This window comes from Myotis lucifugus, unplaced genomic scaffold (assembly GCF_000147115.1).
Source record: "Myotis lucifugus unplaced genomic scaffold, Myoluc2.0 scaffold_449, whole genome shotgun sequence".
NCBI classification, from domain to species: domain Eukaryota; kingdom Metazoa; phylum Chordata; class Mammalia; order Chiroptera; family Vespertilionidae; genus Myotis; species Myotis lucifugus.
In genome coordinates, this window is record NW_005871497.1 from 221,259 (window position 1) to 239,209 (window position 17,951).

The 17,951-nt window shown below is 35.8% G+C and overlaps 1 protein-coding gene and 1 long non-coding RNA gene across 2 annotated transcripts in view; one reads left to right on the forward strand and one right to left on the reverse strand.

Annotated features, from left to right (window-relative positions):
* On the reverse strand, positions 1-6,913 carry LOC111823294. Its single transcript, XR_002826318.1, has 6 exons — positions 6,832-6,913; positions 4,845-4,909; positions 4,186-4,212; positions 4,082-4,108; positions 2,967-3,079; positions 1-416 (listed from the first exon to the last, which is right to left on the reverse strand). It is a non-coding gene; the product is annotated as an uncharacterized LOC111823294 (long non-coding RNA).
* The window catches only part of LOC102418194 (beta-casein-like), a 25,797-nt gene continuing 12,770 nt past the window's right edge, over positions 4,925-17,951 (forward strand). Inside the window, exon 1 of the mRNA XM_023744337.1 lies at positions 4,925-5,071. The gene's annotated coding sequence lies outside the window, so the exon portion shown is untranslated. The remainder of the gene's footprint in view (positions 5,072-17,951) is intronic.

Sequence of the window (17,951 nt, forward strand, 5' to 3'; positions counted from 1 at the left end):
CATGCTTCATAGATTAATTTATTGTGCATTGAAAGCTTTTTTTTTTAATTTTATGAAACTTCAACATACAGAGTAAAACAGAAAACAATCAAATAGTCCAGAGAATGTCATTACTACAATGTTACAACTATTGATCATTGATCTCCAGAAATTGTTGTTCATGTAATACTATTTTTTTAAGCTGGAATTTGTACACAGAAAAATTATTTATTGGCCAGTTTGTTTTTAAATTCCAATCTAATGCCTGAGAGAATACAAATACTCTCTACTTTTTAAATTGTTTTATAAAATATGCTTTCTGAAGCACTCTGGATGTATTTATTGTAAGCAGGTTAATATGTTGCTAGATGTGTCAAAGGGTTTTTGAGTAAGAAAAATCATCATAAGGAGAGAGCAAAGAAGACTTCTCACCAAGCCTGTAGATAAAAGAGAAAACATTCTTGTCATTAAACTACAAAGTCATTGCAAATATCATTATGCTTTTCTGATTTTGAATTATATCCATATCTATTGCTTTATGTTTGATCAAGTGTTGTCAATTGCCCTTTTGTTATCCCCTACTTGGTCTCCACCAAATGACAGCCAGGCTACTCTGGTCCCTGAATTCTGCTGTCCTCAAAGGTGGAACCTGCCCTTTTTATGAGCTTACCCTGAGAACAGGCTGACCAGCATGGATACTTTTCCCTACTGGTCATTTCCCCATGCTGGCTCACCTTCCCCTGAAAGGTTATAATTGTTACTTACCTATCTCTACCCTGTACCAAGAAAAAAAGCCCCTTTCTGTTCAATATTTTGACACTTGCATTATTTCTGAGATCTGAGCATTCTCCCTAGGCCTTGTCTAAATTTTGATAAGTTTTTACCTGAAAAGACAGATGTTCCTTAACCCAAACCATGCCTTGGTTAAAATTATTCACATAAAAAGGTTTATTAAAATTATTCTAAAGTGGTTATATCATCAGATTCCAATTTAGAATAAATTACTGCTATTTCTACTACGTCTTTCTTAGTTCTAGCTCTTATTTCCCATCTTAAATTATTGTGCTAGTTTCCCAGTGAACTTGTTTCTGGTCTGTCAATACTTCCCTCACCCTTCTGGCCATACTGAAGCTTGTGCAATAGGCCTCAATAACATATCCAGTCACATCACTGCTTTGTCCAAATGACATTCTGGCTGATGGTGGCTGGCTTTATACCCATCTTCATGACTAGATAATAAGCTGTCTACTGCAGAGACTCTGGCTTAAAGGTATTTGTGTTCCACTGCTATCTCACTGCATGCTCACCATGCGGTCCACAAATATCTGATGACTAAATGAATACAAATTTCAGCTGCATCTCTGTTTCCTAAAATAGTATCACAAGAACCAGGATTTATTTCCAATTGTGTCTTTCAAAGAATTCCTTATTTCCATATCTTTAAATCTCGTGGCCAAACTAATTTTAGACCAACCTATGCCTTTTTCGTGTATCTATTTCAGGGTCTTACAAAACATTGAACAAATAATGAAAAAATTAATTAAATAAATTTATATTGTCCTTTTCCCCACTTCTCACTTCTCACATAAAGTTCACTCTGCATGTTAACCACTTGGCTTTGAATTTCATTGATATTCACTTTTAAAATTAAAATAACCAAATGATCTTCTTTAACCTTGCCTACAGAAACCAAGCAAAACAAAGGCACAAAACAAAGTTCCTTGAAACAAACAAAACAACTTTCTCACCCCAGGCAACAGAGACAACAGCAGAGCATTATTTCTTTCCTGAAAGGCATATTTGCTAAACACTTTTATGTGCTAATTTCAGGACTGAGAACTTGCATCCATTTCTTTTTTATCCCCTTCTCTGGTTTCACTTTGCATTCAATCCATCATGGAATCTACTGGGGGTTTTTCCTTAGGCTTCTTTCTCTTTTTTTTTTTTTAGTTTTTCTATCACCAGCCTATCTCAGTTTGCCTGCCTCTTCTCTTAAATACAGCAAACACATTTCATCTATAGTTGTCTCTCTCAAATAGTATTTTTAATATATCCTTCCTTGATCAATTATATTCAGCCATTAGTAATGCCTATGGAATAAGTTCAAACTCTTAGCTGTGTCAATAATTGGAATTCAATTTGAATAAATTATCACTGTGCATTTAACAATAACTAATATCTGTTGTAATTATTTTAACTCTGAATTGCAGAAATGCTTTATTTTGCAGTGTAATACTTAATATTTCATGGAATTTGTAACACTTAATGTTATTAGATATACAATTGACTTTTTAAAAAATAAGTTGGTAATATTTCCTTATCTTCTTGTTAAAATTCTCAGACCACGAGTCCCTACCCTAATTGCTCATCAGAGTCCCAAGGCAGAGTTTCTCAAACTTTATTGTGTTATGAATTAAATAGAGACCTTATTAAAATACATATTCCAATTGAATAGGTCTGGGTGGGGCTTCTAACAAGTTCCCAAATGGAGTTTTTGTGCCTGCTTCAAAGATTACATTTTACTAGTAGAAGGACATGCTTTAAACAATATGTAGCACAGATTTAATGCTGGGCATGGTATAGTCACAATAATATACAATTTTAATCACGGGCATTGATGGACTGTGTCTTTCGATAGTCTCACCAATTCTATGAATTGGGTACATATTATTATAATACCTGTTTGTCCATGAGAAAATTGAAATTTAAACAAGATTAGCAATTGTTCAAGGTCATGAACCTAGTAGTTGTCAAACCAGGATACAGATAAAGAGTTCCCATAAAAAAGCCTGCCTCTAGTCACACCAGCATAGAATTTTAATTTTAGAAATATTTAGATGAATAAATGCACTTTAGAAGAGCTACACCTAGCTATATTGCTTATACTCACCTGCTTTTGGTTTGATGGCTTCATTTTATTTATTCTTGTTTTAACTCTCACAACTTAAATTTCTGGAGAACAAAAAATGTAACTGGATGCAGCTTACCTCTGTCATCTGTCCTGTGATTATTACTTTCCTGCATAGGGATATGGATATGGATATGGATATGGATAATTGGGTGGATACTGTGGATACTGTGGATATGGATAATACCCTTCCTGAAAATAAAATTGCAAAAAATGAGACAATGCCAGTATAGATATTTCATAATAATTTCCATTAAAAACTTAGTTTGTTAAAATTGGTAGGAATGCAAGTTTAAAAGAAGAGAAAAATTTAGAAAAACATCTATAGTTATACTCTTTGTTAATAATTTTGTTATTTTATAATACAGGTAGAGCCACTGATTATAGCCATCCCCTCACAGAAGTTTTAATATTCCTTAAAAAATTACCGAGCTCCTTAATTTGTCCATCCTTGAATTTTCCAGGGAGAAGGAATTTGCTAATTCCAGGTTAGGTGGAATTGTTATGTCTCAATCTCTACTTATAATGACCTTACTATCTCTTCAAACTCCTACTTTCTTTAATATTCACTCCTGTTAAATTCAATATTCTTCATCGCTCCTTCTTTATATTTTAATTTGGTGCCATGTTAAAATTCATCTATTTAATATATTAGTAAGAATTTTGAGACCTTATCATATTGATATGGGATGTGAAAATAATATGAGGTTTCAAGAATACATTTCATTAAAAAAAAAAGAATACACTTCATTACAGAATGCCAAATAAATGAAATTTTCTATCTTATTTAATAAGATCAATTTAAGTGGCTTCATCATCCTCCACAAGAATCAAAAGGTGAAAACTTACCACATTATCTGTGTCATTAGCAGCCTCTATGTTCCATTACGCATTCATTATACTAAATAGCTATAGAATTTCAACTATTCTTTAGGCAACTAGTTAACAAAGACACTTGCATTCTGTAAAAAATAAATTGGCTTTTTCAGAATAGCATTATGAGTTCTTATCTAAATGCTACCAGTGTATAACCTTTATGTCCTTTTCCAGTATATCAAAATAAATAAACTCAATGTCTCCATTGGCTATTTACTCTACGGATGTTTCAGAGATAAGGATTGGTTCTTCTAATAGAATAATTACTTAGACAAGAGAATGAATTTTATTATACCACATTATTTGGGCAATACTTACATTGAATCTGTTTCTACGGTAACGTCTCTGTTAAAATAAAAGACAAATTAAAATTGTTATCCATATTTACTTATCAAGTTTCTAAATACGTGATAATGTCTTACCTCTTCAGATGAAGAAGAATCAGCACTCTTAAAAAAAAAAAGAGGGAAAAGAATGAACATCTCAATTGTATAATTCTGGATTGAGTGTCAAAATGCACTTGGATGCCACAGTTATGATTAAACAACATGGAGGCAAAGCCTTAGGTAACTGATGCACAAAGATAGCTGTTTCATGTTAGTGATAGAATAAAGACTAGGCTTAGGCTATAATGAATTTGCTACATTCCAATATCGACTCACTTGGATCCAAATTGCTTTTGTGTGATAAGGAAGAAAATCTATCACTGTGACCAGGAGAGTGAAAATGAAAAGTCAAAATGTGGGTTAGCTCAAGACCATGTATGTTCTAAGTTGCTGAAAAACTATGTACATTTACATATTGATTGTACAGGTACAGACTGGTGATATGATTATGGTTTTCTCTGTTCTAGGATTTTTATTTTGTTTGCACTTGCACTTCTGTGTGTGCTTAGTGTCTGTCTGTGTGTAGTCCAGATTTATTCTCAGTCCTTAATGTACTGATGTAGGTTAATTCAAGGAAAATGTCCATACAAAACCATGTTCGGGTGATGCAGCTGTGGCCCACAACACAAGAAATAAGGAACAATCTCTGAATAACTCCTGAGAACATATTCTTCAAAATGTTCTGATATACTTACAATCATGGCAACCATGAGAGCCACGATAAAGGTAAAGACAAAGATCTTCATATTTTGGCCGAGTCCTGTGAAAGCATATGGGGTGGATCAGTAACACACTCATTCCTGCACTTGCAAATCATTTATAGATCAGAGTAGAATCCACAGCTTTGAAATACAAAGAGAATTAAAGCTCATCACCTGACATCTGGAACTTAGACACTAGTAGGGGACATTGATAAGTAAAGGTAAGTGCTATAGTATAGAAATAATATAAGCAGGCAAAATGGACATCTTAAACAGACTGAGAGAAGGAGGGTGGTATAAAAAATAAAGCAAAGGTTAATCTTGTATTAGATTATATAGAATATGCAGAGAGAAGTTTGGAAAAACAAAAATGAGAGAAAGGATAGCATATAGGAAATGAAATAGTTCACTAGGTAAGAAGAACAAAAATTTAGACTGGCTGAACATTTATATTATTGTGACATTATAGGGGCCTTACATATTGACATATGGGGTAACAAGTAAGATAGGGTTTAAAGAACTGTTTAGAAGGTAGAATTCAAGCAACAAAGACAGGTTTTATAATAGAGGTAGGTAAAATAAGTTAGGTCTCATGCTTGAGAATAGTAGAGGTAGTATAACCCTAGTAATAAAAATTTAATGATAATATATAGAGAAAAGTCAAATTAAAGAAGTTCCAGGGAAAATAATTATAAATACATTGAGAAAATGGGTTGGTAAAAATTATTTAATTTCCAAATAGTGTTATTCAATGAAATTACCCTAATCTGGTAATTTTATATATGATTTTGTAATTCAGTATATACAAGTGAACTCAGTTCTGTTGCTGTTGTATAGGAAATAAGTCAGGTTATTTTTCAGTTATAGATTTCTAAATAAAAACATATTGCAAACTTTAAGGTAAATAGTGAGTAAAAGTTTTTCACCCTGATCAATTTTGGCCCTCAGTTTTGATAGAATAATAGAGTAATATTTTTTTCTGATTATAGAAAAAACAATTCTTCTGCCTAATAACTCTAAATTTCTAACATATGAAGCATAAATTGTGATTGATGGTATTTTCCTTGTTCCATATTTGCTAATTTTGTCTCATTGTTTTAAACTCAGGACTGTGTCATTGGAAAAACAACAAATTATATATTTCTTGATGAAGTTTTTTAAATCATCTACTACTTACCAAACATTTAGTCATGTGATGATACCAACAAGGATGCAGTTTTTAGTGTTGTTCATACCTCAAACTTTATTGAAAGTAGAGGATTAAGGGAAATTCAAAGAAACTGGTGTTCTATAGATCGATAGATACCCCAGATGGGTAACTATCGACTATTTTCTAAAGAACACTGATAAATGTTTGACATAGCATAAAAGCTTTTTCAACCAAATCACTAATGAATTAATAATATATTGCATAAAATTAATTAATAAAACAAAAATCCATTATTTAGTGCTAATTATGCAGAAAATTAGAACCTATTTTTATGGTAAAAAGAACAATGAAAATGTAATGGAAATGAATTATTGATGGTGATACAGTAACTATGGTAAAATTTGAAAGAATACACACATGTGCAAAAATAGAGCTTATGCTATTCAAGAGGTCGTTTTCTTATAATAGATGACCTTGACCATTAAGTTAAAGGTAGAACTAAACGTTAACAAAGTACTTATTATATATTGAGTTAAGAAAATAAAAAGACATTTAGGATATCCCATCTATGAAGAACATGAGTACATCTCCCTCTTGTACCACATTTCTTTGGTACAATCCTTTGTTTGGTACAATGCTTGCTGTAAATTTAGGGGCATTGTGATTCTGTCCTCAACTTCAAATCCTGACATAGAATCTTTACCTCTGTAAATTGTTTCTTTATGTGCCATTACCAATAAATAGTGTACATTTTACAAATGGTTTGCAACTTGCTCTAATAAACAAAAATCATAACAAGACATCATATTAGATTTTCCATGAATATATTACCTTTTGCCCAAGATGAGAGTTCAAGAAGCTGAAATTGCGAAGCCCTGAAAGACAATGTGCCTTTCTAGAGAACTGATGTACTTATATACCCTTATGAGATCATATTATAGAACTAAAAGTGATGCCCAAATCTGTCCCCACAGATACTAAGAATAGACTTACATTTTACAATAGAAGATTGTGTAGCAGAGTAACCAGGAAATAATTGTGCCCATCATGTGTTAATCTCAATATTTGTCTAGATATGCATGAATAAGCCTCAGAGATATGCATGCTACAGTACAGTAAGCATGGAAATGAATTGAAATGGTAAAAGTATTTCTGCAGAATACCAACTGTCCTATTTGAACAAACACATGTCAAAGATGGAAAAACTTCATGTCCAAAATGATACTACTTTATCAAAATTTTACTGGTTTTCTAATATATGGTAGCAACTCTTATAATAAAATTGGAGTCATCATTTATTTCAAATGTATCTCCTATAAGTTATTACAATGTAACTTTTTCTATGGACTTTGAAATATTTTAAATCTTAAGGTATATTTAAAGGTGTGCCAAAATGCACTAATTCAGCGAGTATTAGATAATAAAACAATTCTTAGTATTACAGTCCAATGACCACAGAAGCTCAGTTCTCTATGTCTCACATAGTAACTGGATGCTTATATTTGGGTATTGAATTTCTTCTTTTCAGTCCTTAGAGGCTCATGACCCTCACTGGGAACCATGTTTTAGTGTAATTCCACTAGATAGGAGGAAAAATTAGTTTTCACTAAGTCCCCAGGCAAATGTGTATAAAAATTCAGGTCTTTGCCCCTGGTTGAATAATGAAATGTACTCAGAATTAAGTACACAAAAAGGCATTTTTTAAGTGTTAGGTATATTTGGTGTCCTAGCCCATCATTACTCAAAATGTGGTTCATGTGACCACCACAGTTAGCATCACCTGGGAGCTTGATGTGAAGGAAATGCAAATCCATAGGCCCTCTTTCCAGGCATGTTGAATCAGAATCCCAGAGGTACAGTAGCAATCTCTTGTTATCCATTTCTCCAGGTGACTCTTTGTTTAACATACATTTTAAGAAACCACATAATCGACTCATTATGCATCTGTAAAATGGACCTTATAAATAGAATTTAAGGTTTCACTTTTTATCAGGTGGTTTGAGGAAATATTTGTTAGGTGAATCTTCTATGCTATATTTAAACAACCACATTAGATATTGTTATTTTCTTGGTGGTAAACAAAATATTATTAATGATTTATTAAGGCAAATAAAGTCCAATTCAATTAAAATAATAATTATTCTTTTTAATTGATACCAACACCTTGTAGATAGTCTATTTTCAATGCAAAACAAATTCAAGGTCTAGTGTATTCTCAATGGATAAAAGTTATACAAGGTTCAAGAGTATAAAAATCAATATGATTTTAAAAATATATCCTACTTTATTTATTTAAGGAATGTCAAATGATTTTTTCCTTCCTTTTTTTTTTTCGCTCTCTCTTTCTTACTTATATCACCTCCTTTCTTCCTTCATTTATTTCTGCAGTGATTTTTCTTGGGCCATGTTACTAGACATTATTCTAGTAGATCTATGGTATTCACTACTTCTGAAGAAAGTATAAAATAGTGATTCAAAGGCACTATTGGACCCAAATTGCAACAGTAGTTAAATAAATAAACATCATAGGGAAAATGCTAGGAAATAAAAATTGACAGATGCTAATACACAAAATTAAAACCTACAATTAACTCACCTATACTTTAGGTAGGTAAACCAAAATATGAGCATTGTTTCACACCTCATTTTCTGTTTCAACACAATAGGAAGTGTGGGGATTATGTGTGATAGAAGGAAACAAGAACAGTGGACTTTACACATAGGACTGGCCTTGTGTGTTACTTATGAATTCATCCTCTCTGAACAATAGATCATTTTGGAATATTGATGGACCAGAACTTGTTCTGTTTTTTTATAATTAAGTAAAACTGATATCATATAAGCTACAACTAAACACCATACAGTTTGAAAATGTCAGTGTCCTTTATACAAGGGAAAAAGCAATAAAGAGTGACTGCTATGTCACAAGTGTGGCATTTAATTGGTGGCATAAAGATGCAATCTCTAAATGGGTATTTATGATGATATTTATGCTGGATTCCCCTTCTCCTTCTCTTCCTCTCCTCTTCCCCTCCTCCTCTTTCTCCTCTCCCCCTCCTCCTCTTTCTCCTCTCCCTCTTTACTTTTCCTACAATGAACATATGCTATACAGTCTATGACAAAATCCATGATATTTACTTATTTATTTAACTAGAAAAGCAGTTTGTGTTATATTCATGGCAATGGCAACTGAGAGTAATCACAGACTTTCTAATTGGACCTATGAATTGGGATTATTTCATTATTTGTTTTCATAGCTTCTGCCTTGCTCAATAGGAGCATGGTTTAAGAGTAAATATTAGCTGCCGAAACCGGTTTGGCTCAGTGGATAGAGCGTCGGCCTGCGGACTGAAAGGTCCCAGGTTCGATTCCGGTCAAGGGCATGTACCTGGGTTGCGGGCACATCCCCAGTAGATGTGCAGGAGGCAGCTGATCGATGTTTCTCTCTCATCGATGTTTCTAACTCTCTATTCCTCTCCCTTCCTCTCTGTAAGAAATCAATAAAATATATTTTTAAAAAAAAAGAGTAAATATTAGCTAATTAGTTGAAACGAACTATAGACATTCACTTAGCAATATAAAACATAAGGAACAATTGGAAGTGTTTCCCTCCCTCAAACATCTAACATTATATAAATGCAAGTGATATTATAAAGGAAAATGATTAATTATGCAAATACTTTATTTACTTGCTTTAAAGGGACATTTACCTGTGCTTAAGTCCTGAATGTATCTATTACAAGCAGTGAACAGAAAAAAAGAATATTGTAAAATTGAGCAGCGTCAAACACAATCAATCAATTACATTTGTGAACATCAGTCACTAGAGAACCAGAAAAATTTGAAGATTGCTTTTGTAAATAGGCCCATACTAAATACTTTGGAGGCCTGCTTCAGACATTTTTGTGGACTTTGGGCAAGACCCTGTTCCTCTCTGGGCTTCAGATTCCTTTATGCTTACTAATTTCCTGTCCGTCCATGAACATTTGCTGATAAAAATTCACTCACTCCAAAGATATGAGCTCAAACCTGAGAAGCCTCATTTTTAAAAGTTTGTATCATTATCAATTATTTTTTACTATATATTTTAGTAGTTATTTTCTAGATGTTACTATCTGTCCTAAAATTCATCAGCAAATCCCCATCATCTACAGAATAAAATCCATGTTGCTAATGAGCACAGCATGCTTTGCTCATTCATTATTGGACCACTTTCTCTTTCTCTGTTAACATTTCCATCTACTTCCTTCATTATATTTGATGACTCCAATTCACTACTTGATTTAGCTGTAGTTACTGGTTTCTAAATCCAAGACTCTATTCTTTTTTTTTCTTTTCAGCCTAAATTCTCTCTCCTCCTGAGGTCATGAAGATCCTCTTTGCCTGTCATATCCATCTGCTAAAATAAACTAGGCATTTCCTTGTGCTTATTGCAACTTATTACAGCTTTATTAAAATGTTTGTTACATTTTATAACAAGTAGGCTTCACATTAGCTTATCCTAAAGGCTTTAATGTTCTTGAGGACAAGAATTTTGTCTTTTTTTATTGTTGCATTCTTGTCAACTAGCAAAATCCTGGCAAACGCAGTCATTTAATAGAGAATGTATTTCACTATAAACCTTCAATATTTGTGTTTACCTATCTTCCATATACTGCATGTATGATTACTCTTTGGATTGTGACATCATCCAGAAAGTCTCTTCTTTCTGATGCTGAAATTCCATTTGGTAAAAAACTCTAATCTGTACTTCTTGACATTGCTCACTCTCATTAGGCCTGGTCTGTCTTTCTTTCCCTTTCTTTCTTTCTCTCTCTCCTCCTTTCCTCCCTTTCTCTCTCTCTCTCTCTCTCTCTCTCTCTCTCTCTTTCTTTCTTTTTCAATATTTCTCTCTCCTTTACTCTCTCTCCTTTCTCTCTCCTTCCTTCCTTCCTTCCTTCCTTCCTTCCTTCCTTCCTTCCTTCCTTCCTTCCTTCCTTCCTTCCTTCTTTCTTTTTCTTTCTTTCTTTCTTCTTTCCTTTCTTTCATCTTTTGTCATTCAAGTTCTTATGAGGATTCTAGTTTATTACTCAATTATTGTCATCTCTTCATTAGTAGGTCCATCAATACTTCATTGTTTGTCACTTTAGCAAAAAAAAAAACATTCAATTTCCTGTTCCTATTCCAAAAATTCTCTTGATTTATTGATATTAGACAGCAACCACCTTGGCATAAGTCAACTTGGGTAAAGAAAACAAGCTGACCTTTATTTTCATGTAAGTAGTACTGCCGTGGAAATTTTCATTCATTTGTATTTTCACATTAACCAAAAATGATCCCTCTTTTAAATATCACAAACTCATATCCACTTGCCACTGTCAGTGGAAAACTCCATCTTGTACCTTACATGGAAAAGTAGTACCATTTAATTTTAAATTTTCTACCCTGTATTTCAAAGTATATATTGTATTTACTCATCCTCTCCTCCTTTACTCCATTCTCAAAACAAAAACAAAAACAAAACAAAACAAAAAAAACAAAACAAAAAAACTGGTACATTCTGTATTGGTCTAATTCTTTTTGGTGTGACTCTGATCCTACTGCAACTTGCTCCATCAATTTATTCCTCAGCCTTTTGATGTGTTTCAGGCATTTCTCACCAATGGCCTCTTTCTTTTAAGCTAAAAATCTCTATCCTAAAATTACCTTTGTGTAATTCTGGTTGTTCCTACAGTATTAGATAAGATTCCATAGGTGTCATTAGTTCTTCTTCTAAAGTCCCGGCAGAGTAGTGTTGTATTTAATTCCTCACACATTACTTATTTCCTAACCACGTGGAGTGTATCTTAATGGTTACATTTATAGTGACTCCATGTGTCCAAAAATTTCTTCTCTGTTCCAGCTTATTCCACATCTGTGTAGCATTTTCACTCTTGCCTTCACTTGTTTGTTTTCTAGCTATTTCTTCCAATGGCTCCCATGACCCCCTACTCTCTTCTGCTTTATACTCTGTATTTTTTCCTATTTCCCTTTGCTGTACCAGCCTCTGAATAATAATAATAACAATAATAATAATAATATTGAGTTCTATTCTTAGACAAGTTCTCTTTTCCCTTGCCACTTTTTCTGTAGGGAAGTTTATTTATTCTTTTGCCAGAAAAAAATCATTTCTACTGTTGTTCATATGACTTCTTTGAGCATCATATTTAATTCACAACACATCTTAGACACCTTCAATCTTAGCATGTATAAGACTTAACTGAGTACCCTCTTTCTAATTTCAGGTTGGTTTCTATCTCGGGTTATAAAATGGATAACTTTTCAATTACCCTGGCATAACAGTATTCTGTTCATTCATTTCTCATATTTCTCATATTTTAATGAGAAGTTTGCTTCCCATTGGCTAAGATACTCAGCACCATTTCCATAGTTGAGGCCATCATAATGTTTATCCTCAACTACTATAATAACATGTTATAACAATCCCTCTTACTAGGTTGCCTGAAATATTGTTATAAAGAACTAAATTCCAAGAAATTTTGCAATCTTTATTTCTTTCAAATTTTTAATATATTTCTTATTTCTAGTGAATTATGTCACAATGCATATCTAAAGTTCAAAAGCATTCATGATTCGACTCTATCAATATCCTGTAATAATAATTTACGCTCTATATCCTCTGTGTTTCCTAAAATACAGAATCCATCAAATGTGGTTTATTACTGTTCAACCACCTATATTTTCTTCAGCAAAAATAGTTTATTGCCCTAGCTGTTTTGGCTCAGTGGATAGAGCATCAGCCTGTGAACCAAAGGGTCCCAAGTTCAATTCTTGTCAAGGCTTTGTACCTCCTCAACCTGGGCCCTGGTTAGGGCTCATGCAGGAGGCAACAAATCAATGTGTTTCTCTCACATAGATATTTCTCTCTGTCTTTCCCTCTCTCTTCCACTTTCTCTAAAAATCAATGGAAAAATATCCTCAGGTGAAGATTAAAAAAATAAAATTAAAAAATAGCTTATTGCTATGTAATGATGTCTCAAAATTGTACTCATTTGCCCAACTGGTGTGGCTCAGGGCTTGAGCATCAACCTATAAAAATGATGGTTTGATTTCTGGTCAGGACATTTGCCCAGGTTGTGGGCCTGATCCCCAGTAGGGGACATGCAGAAGGTAGCCAATCAATGATTCTCTCTCATCATTGATGTTTCTTTCTTTCTCCCTCTCCCTTCCTCTCAGAACTCAATAAAAATATATTAAAAATAATTGTACTCATTCTTTAAGTTCCAACTATAATAACAACTCCTTAAAGACCTGCTCCCCATGCACACACTCAGCAAAAATGCTCACTCTTCCAATCCAGGCATAACAAATAATGCACATATAAACCCAAATGCTACAATTGATAGCTAAATCTTTTTTAAAATCTCAGGGGGTTAAGACATGGACTTTGCATATAATCAAATATAAACACAAGTACTCATACAGATCTGATTTTAAATGTTATCATTGAATTTGGGAGAAAATGGCGGAGGCTTAGACGGACGTGTTGGTGCTTTGTCCCGGACCAGATGGGGGCGAGCAGCTGAAACGGGTAACAATCAGCCCGATCAAGCTGGGGAGGTTCAGCTGAGAGACAGTCTGCAGCCAGGAAAGACAGAAAACTCCTAAAAAATGCGGATGGTTGGAGATTGAGGCTGAAACATCCCTCTGGATGCCAGCGCAGCGGCGGGACCGCGCCATCTCAGGCAGCGTTTACCGGCATCCAGAGATCGGCTACTAGCCCGGCGGCTACTGACCCGGAGGCAGCGATTCGCAAACAGCGCGACTGCAAGAGCCAAGGGGAGACCTGCACCCCTCCACGGAAAGGTTGGACTTGCCTCGAAGGTACGGTTCGCAGTTCAGGTTGGAGCGAGGAACGCGCGCGCGGGCGCAGGGGAAAATCTGCGGCCGCCAAAATCCGCGCTCTCCAAAATCCGTGCCCATAGAGGCCGGTGGATCTCGCAAGTGGGGAGGGCTCCGGCAGGGCTGCTGCCAGAAGGTAACACTATAAATGAGCCAATAGTTGGACTGGATGCAGAGGGGCTGCCTCAGAGTTTCCCTGTTGGCCGGCTACTTGTTGTTGCCGGGGGCTTGGGCACGCGCAGACACTCCGCGCGGTTCTGAAGGGTGGAACCCTGCGAGTTCCAGCAGCTTCCCAGGCTCTTGTTCGCACACCTCCTCTTTCTTCTGTGGGTTTGATTGTTGAGCCCAGTGCATGTGAGTGCCCAGTTGGGGTCACTAGCAGAGCTTGTAGGGGAAGATTGTTTTTGGGGAGCCTGGGAAACAGAACTGGGAGTGGCCCTGGGGGAACCACCTCTGGGTGGAGCTGGTTCAGGTACAATAGGCAGCTCCTGGTCGGAGAGAACTTATAGCCTCGGAGGTCAACCCAGACACACTGCCACCCAGAGGCAGAGCCACGAACTGACTCCTCTGTAAATGCAGATAAGGCAATAAGGACTGTGGCTTACAACAAGGAGGAACAGTGTATCAGAGGGAAAGTCAACATTCTCCTGAATTCCCGGCGTGCCAATAAGAAGAGTAGAAGATCTGAAGCACCTGCATTACTGCACATTTTTATTTTTATTTTTTTAAATTACTTTTTCTCCTTTTAACTAAGAAAACATTTTTTTTCTGTTTTTCTTTTTTCTTTTTCTCCATCACCTGATTTTGCCCTTTCAGCTACTACATTTTTATTTTTAACTAGTATTATTACCGCTACCATTTTACCATTTTTTAAAGTGTCATTTTATCTTGTCTTTATTTTATTTTGGGACTAATGTTCTCCATTCTATTTTCATCGTTCCTTTAGCAACATTTTTCTCTACCTCAATTTGCCTCTGTGATAAACAATCTTCCCCACTTTTTCCCTTTTGCTGTCCTGTTTCTCTTACCCTACTCCAGCTTTAGATCTTCCCTATTCTTTTTATCCTCTGTCAAAATTTAACCCTGCTTAAATATCCTATGTCCAATCCCCTGTTCTAAATCCTTATACACCTTTCCCTCATCTTCCTTCACTATCCATTTTTTTTCTCTCTCTTCTTCTTCTTTTCTCTCTCTATTGTTTTATCGTTGTTTGCCTGATCGACGAGTATATTTTTTTTTTGTTTGTTTTTTTTTTTGAGTGTTTGTGAGGTTAGACTGCTTATTCTTTTTATTTTCCTGCCCCTCCCTCTCCCCCCCCCCCCCGGTTATTTCTGCGCTTCTCTGTCCCCTTGCGTCGCTTGATATTATTGGTTGTTTGTAGTTTGTATTCATCTCCAGGAATCTGTTGCTGCAATTTGTTGGTATTAGTGGCGGACCTATAGGAGTTTTCTCCTCACATAAATAGTCTCTCCCCCTTTTACACTTCACTTTCTTTTCTCTCTTACTTTTTTTCTTCTTTCTTTTTTTTTTCTCCTCCTCTTTTTCCCCTCCCTTTTCCAATCTCATCTTTGCACTCCTTTTTTTCTTTCTTTCTTTTTTCTCTTCTACCTTTTTCTCTTCTTTCCCCCTTATCTCCCAACTCTCTTAGCTCAGGGGGCCACCTTTATTTGGGGTTAGTAATATCGTAAATACAATAGTGTTCAGTGCCTGGTACGTTGTGCCTTGTTGTGTTGTATTTTGTGCCTCTAAATCAACGCAACAGATTCAAGCAACAGCGGCCTCCTGATCACCACACGCTCTGCCTGGGGAACAGTTGCTGCGTCTGAAGCCTCCCTCCACCAGCCAGAAGAGCCACCACAACTGTGAACAGCACCCATCAGAGGCCCTGCTATCAACAGAGGAGCCGCTGCTACCACAACCGCCCAAGGAGCAACCACAGACCGAGGAGCCACTGCCACCCAGGGAGCAGCCACTGCCACCCAGGGTCCAGCCACTGAACGATTCAACAACTAGTAATGTCAGTGAGATCAAACATGGGTAGACAAAGAAACCCCCAAAGGAAAGAAAAGGAGGACTCGCCAGAAAAGCAGCTAAGTGAGACAGAGATATGCAACATGACGGAAAAAGAATTCAGAATAAGGTTCCTAGAGTACATGCACCGGATGTTCAAGAAGCAAGAAGAAACAGATGAAAAACTCAACTACGTATGCAAGAAGCTAGAAGAAACAGGTGAAAAAATCAACAACTTAAGTAAGTCCCAAGAAGAAATGAAGAGCGACATAGCTGCAATAAAAAACACCATTGAAAGTATCAACAGTAGACTGGGAGAAGCGGAGGACCGAATCAGTGAATTAGAAGACAAGGAAGCAAAACACACTCAAACTGTACTGCAAATGGAGAAAAAAATTAAAAGACAGGAGGAGAGCCTAAGGGAACTTTGGGACAACATGAAACGAAGCAACATACGAATAATAGGGGTGCCAGAACAACAGAAAGATGAACATGGATTAGAAAACCTATTCGAAGAAATAATATCAGAAAACTTCCCTGAGGTGGGGAAGAAAAAAGTCACACAAGCCCAGAGAGTCCCAAACAAGGTGAACCCGAAAAGACCCACACCAAGACACATCATAATTACCATGGCAAATGTTCAGGATAAAGAGAGAATCTTACAGGCTGCAAGAGAGAGGCGGAAAGTAACATACAAGGGATCTCCCATTAGATTATCAAATGATTTCTCAACAGAAACACATCAGGCCAGAAAAGAATGGACGGAAATCTACAAAGTGATGCAAAGCAAAGGACTGAATCCAAGAATACTCTATCCAGCAAGGCTATCATTCAAAATTGAAGGGGAAATAAGAAGCTTCACAGACAAAAAAGGGCTAAGGGAGTTTATCACCACCAAGCCAGCCATGCAAGAAATGCTAAAGGGACTGGTGTAAAAGAAGAAATATCAAGCTCAGAAAGAAAACAGCCACACACACACACAAAAAAGAAATGGCTACAAACAAGTACCTTTCAATAATAACTTTAAATGTAAATGGACTAAATGCTCCAAATAAAAGACACCGAGTGGCTGAATGGATAAAAAAAACATGACCCATACATCTGCTGTCTACAAGAGACCCACCTCATTGGAAAGGACTCACACAGACTGAAAGTGAAGGGATGGAAAAATATCTTTCACGCAAATGGAAAGGAAAAGAAAGCTGGGGTAGCAATACTTATATCTGACAAAATACATCTCAAAGTGAAGGCCATAACCAGAGATAAGGAAGGCCACTTCATAATACTAAAGGCATCAATACAACAAGAAGATATAACCCTGGTAAACATATATGCACCCAATGCAGGAGCACCCACATACATAAGAAAACTTCTGGAAGATATCAGGGGAGATATCGACAATAACACAATCATAGTAGGGGACTTTAATACACCACTGACATCACTGGATAAATCCGCTCGACAAACAATCAGCAAAGAAACAGCAATCCTAAATGACTCACTAGATCAGATGGACTTAATTGACATCTTCAGAACACTACACCCCACAGCTGCGGAATATACATCCCTCTCAGGTGCTCATGGGACATATTCAAAAATAGACCACATATTGGGTCACAAGCAAAGTCTCCACAAATTCAAGAAGATTGAGATCATAAAAAGCATCTTCTCAGACCATGATGGCATAATGTTAGAAATAAACTACAATAAAAACAACCCAAAATACTCAAACACTTGGAAGCTGAATAGCATGTTATTAAATATTGATTGGGTTACCGATGACATCAAAGAAGAAATTAAAAACATCCTGGACACTAATGACAATGAAAACACAACAATCCAAAACCTCTGGGACACAATGAAAGCAGTCCTGAGAGGGAAGTTTATAGCTCTACAGGCCTATCTCAAAAAACAAGAAAAAATGGTAGTTAATCATCTAACTCTACAACTCAAAGAATTAGAAAGAGAGCAACAAGAAAACCCCAGAGTGAGCAGAAGGAAGGAGATAATAAAGATTAGAGCAGAAATCAATGACATAGAGACCAAAAAAACAATACAGA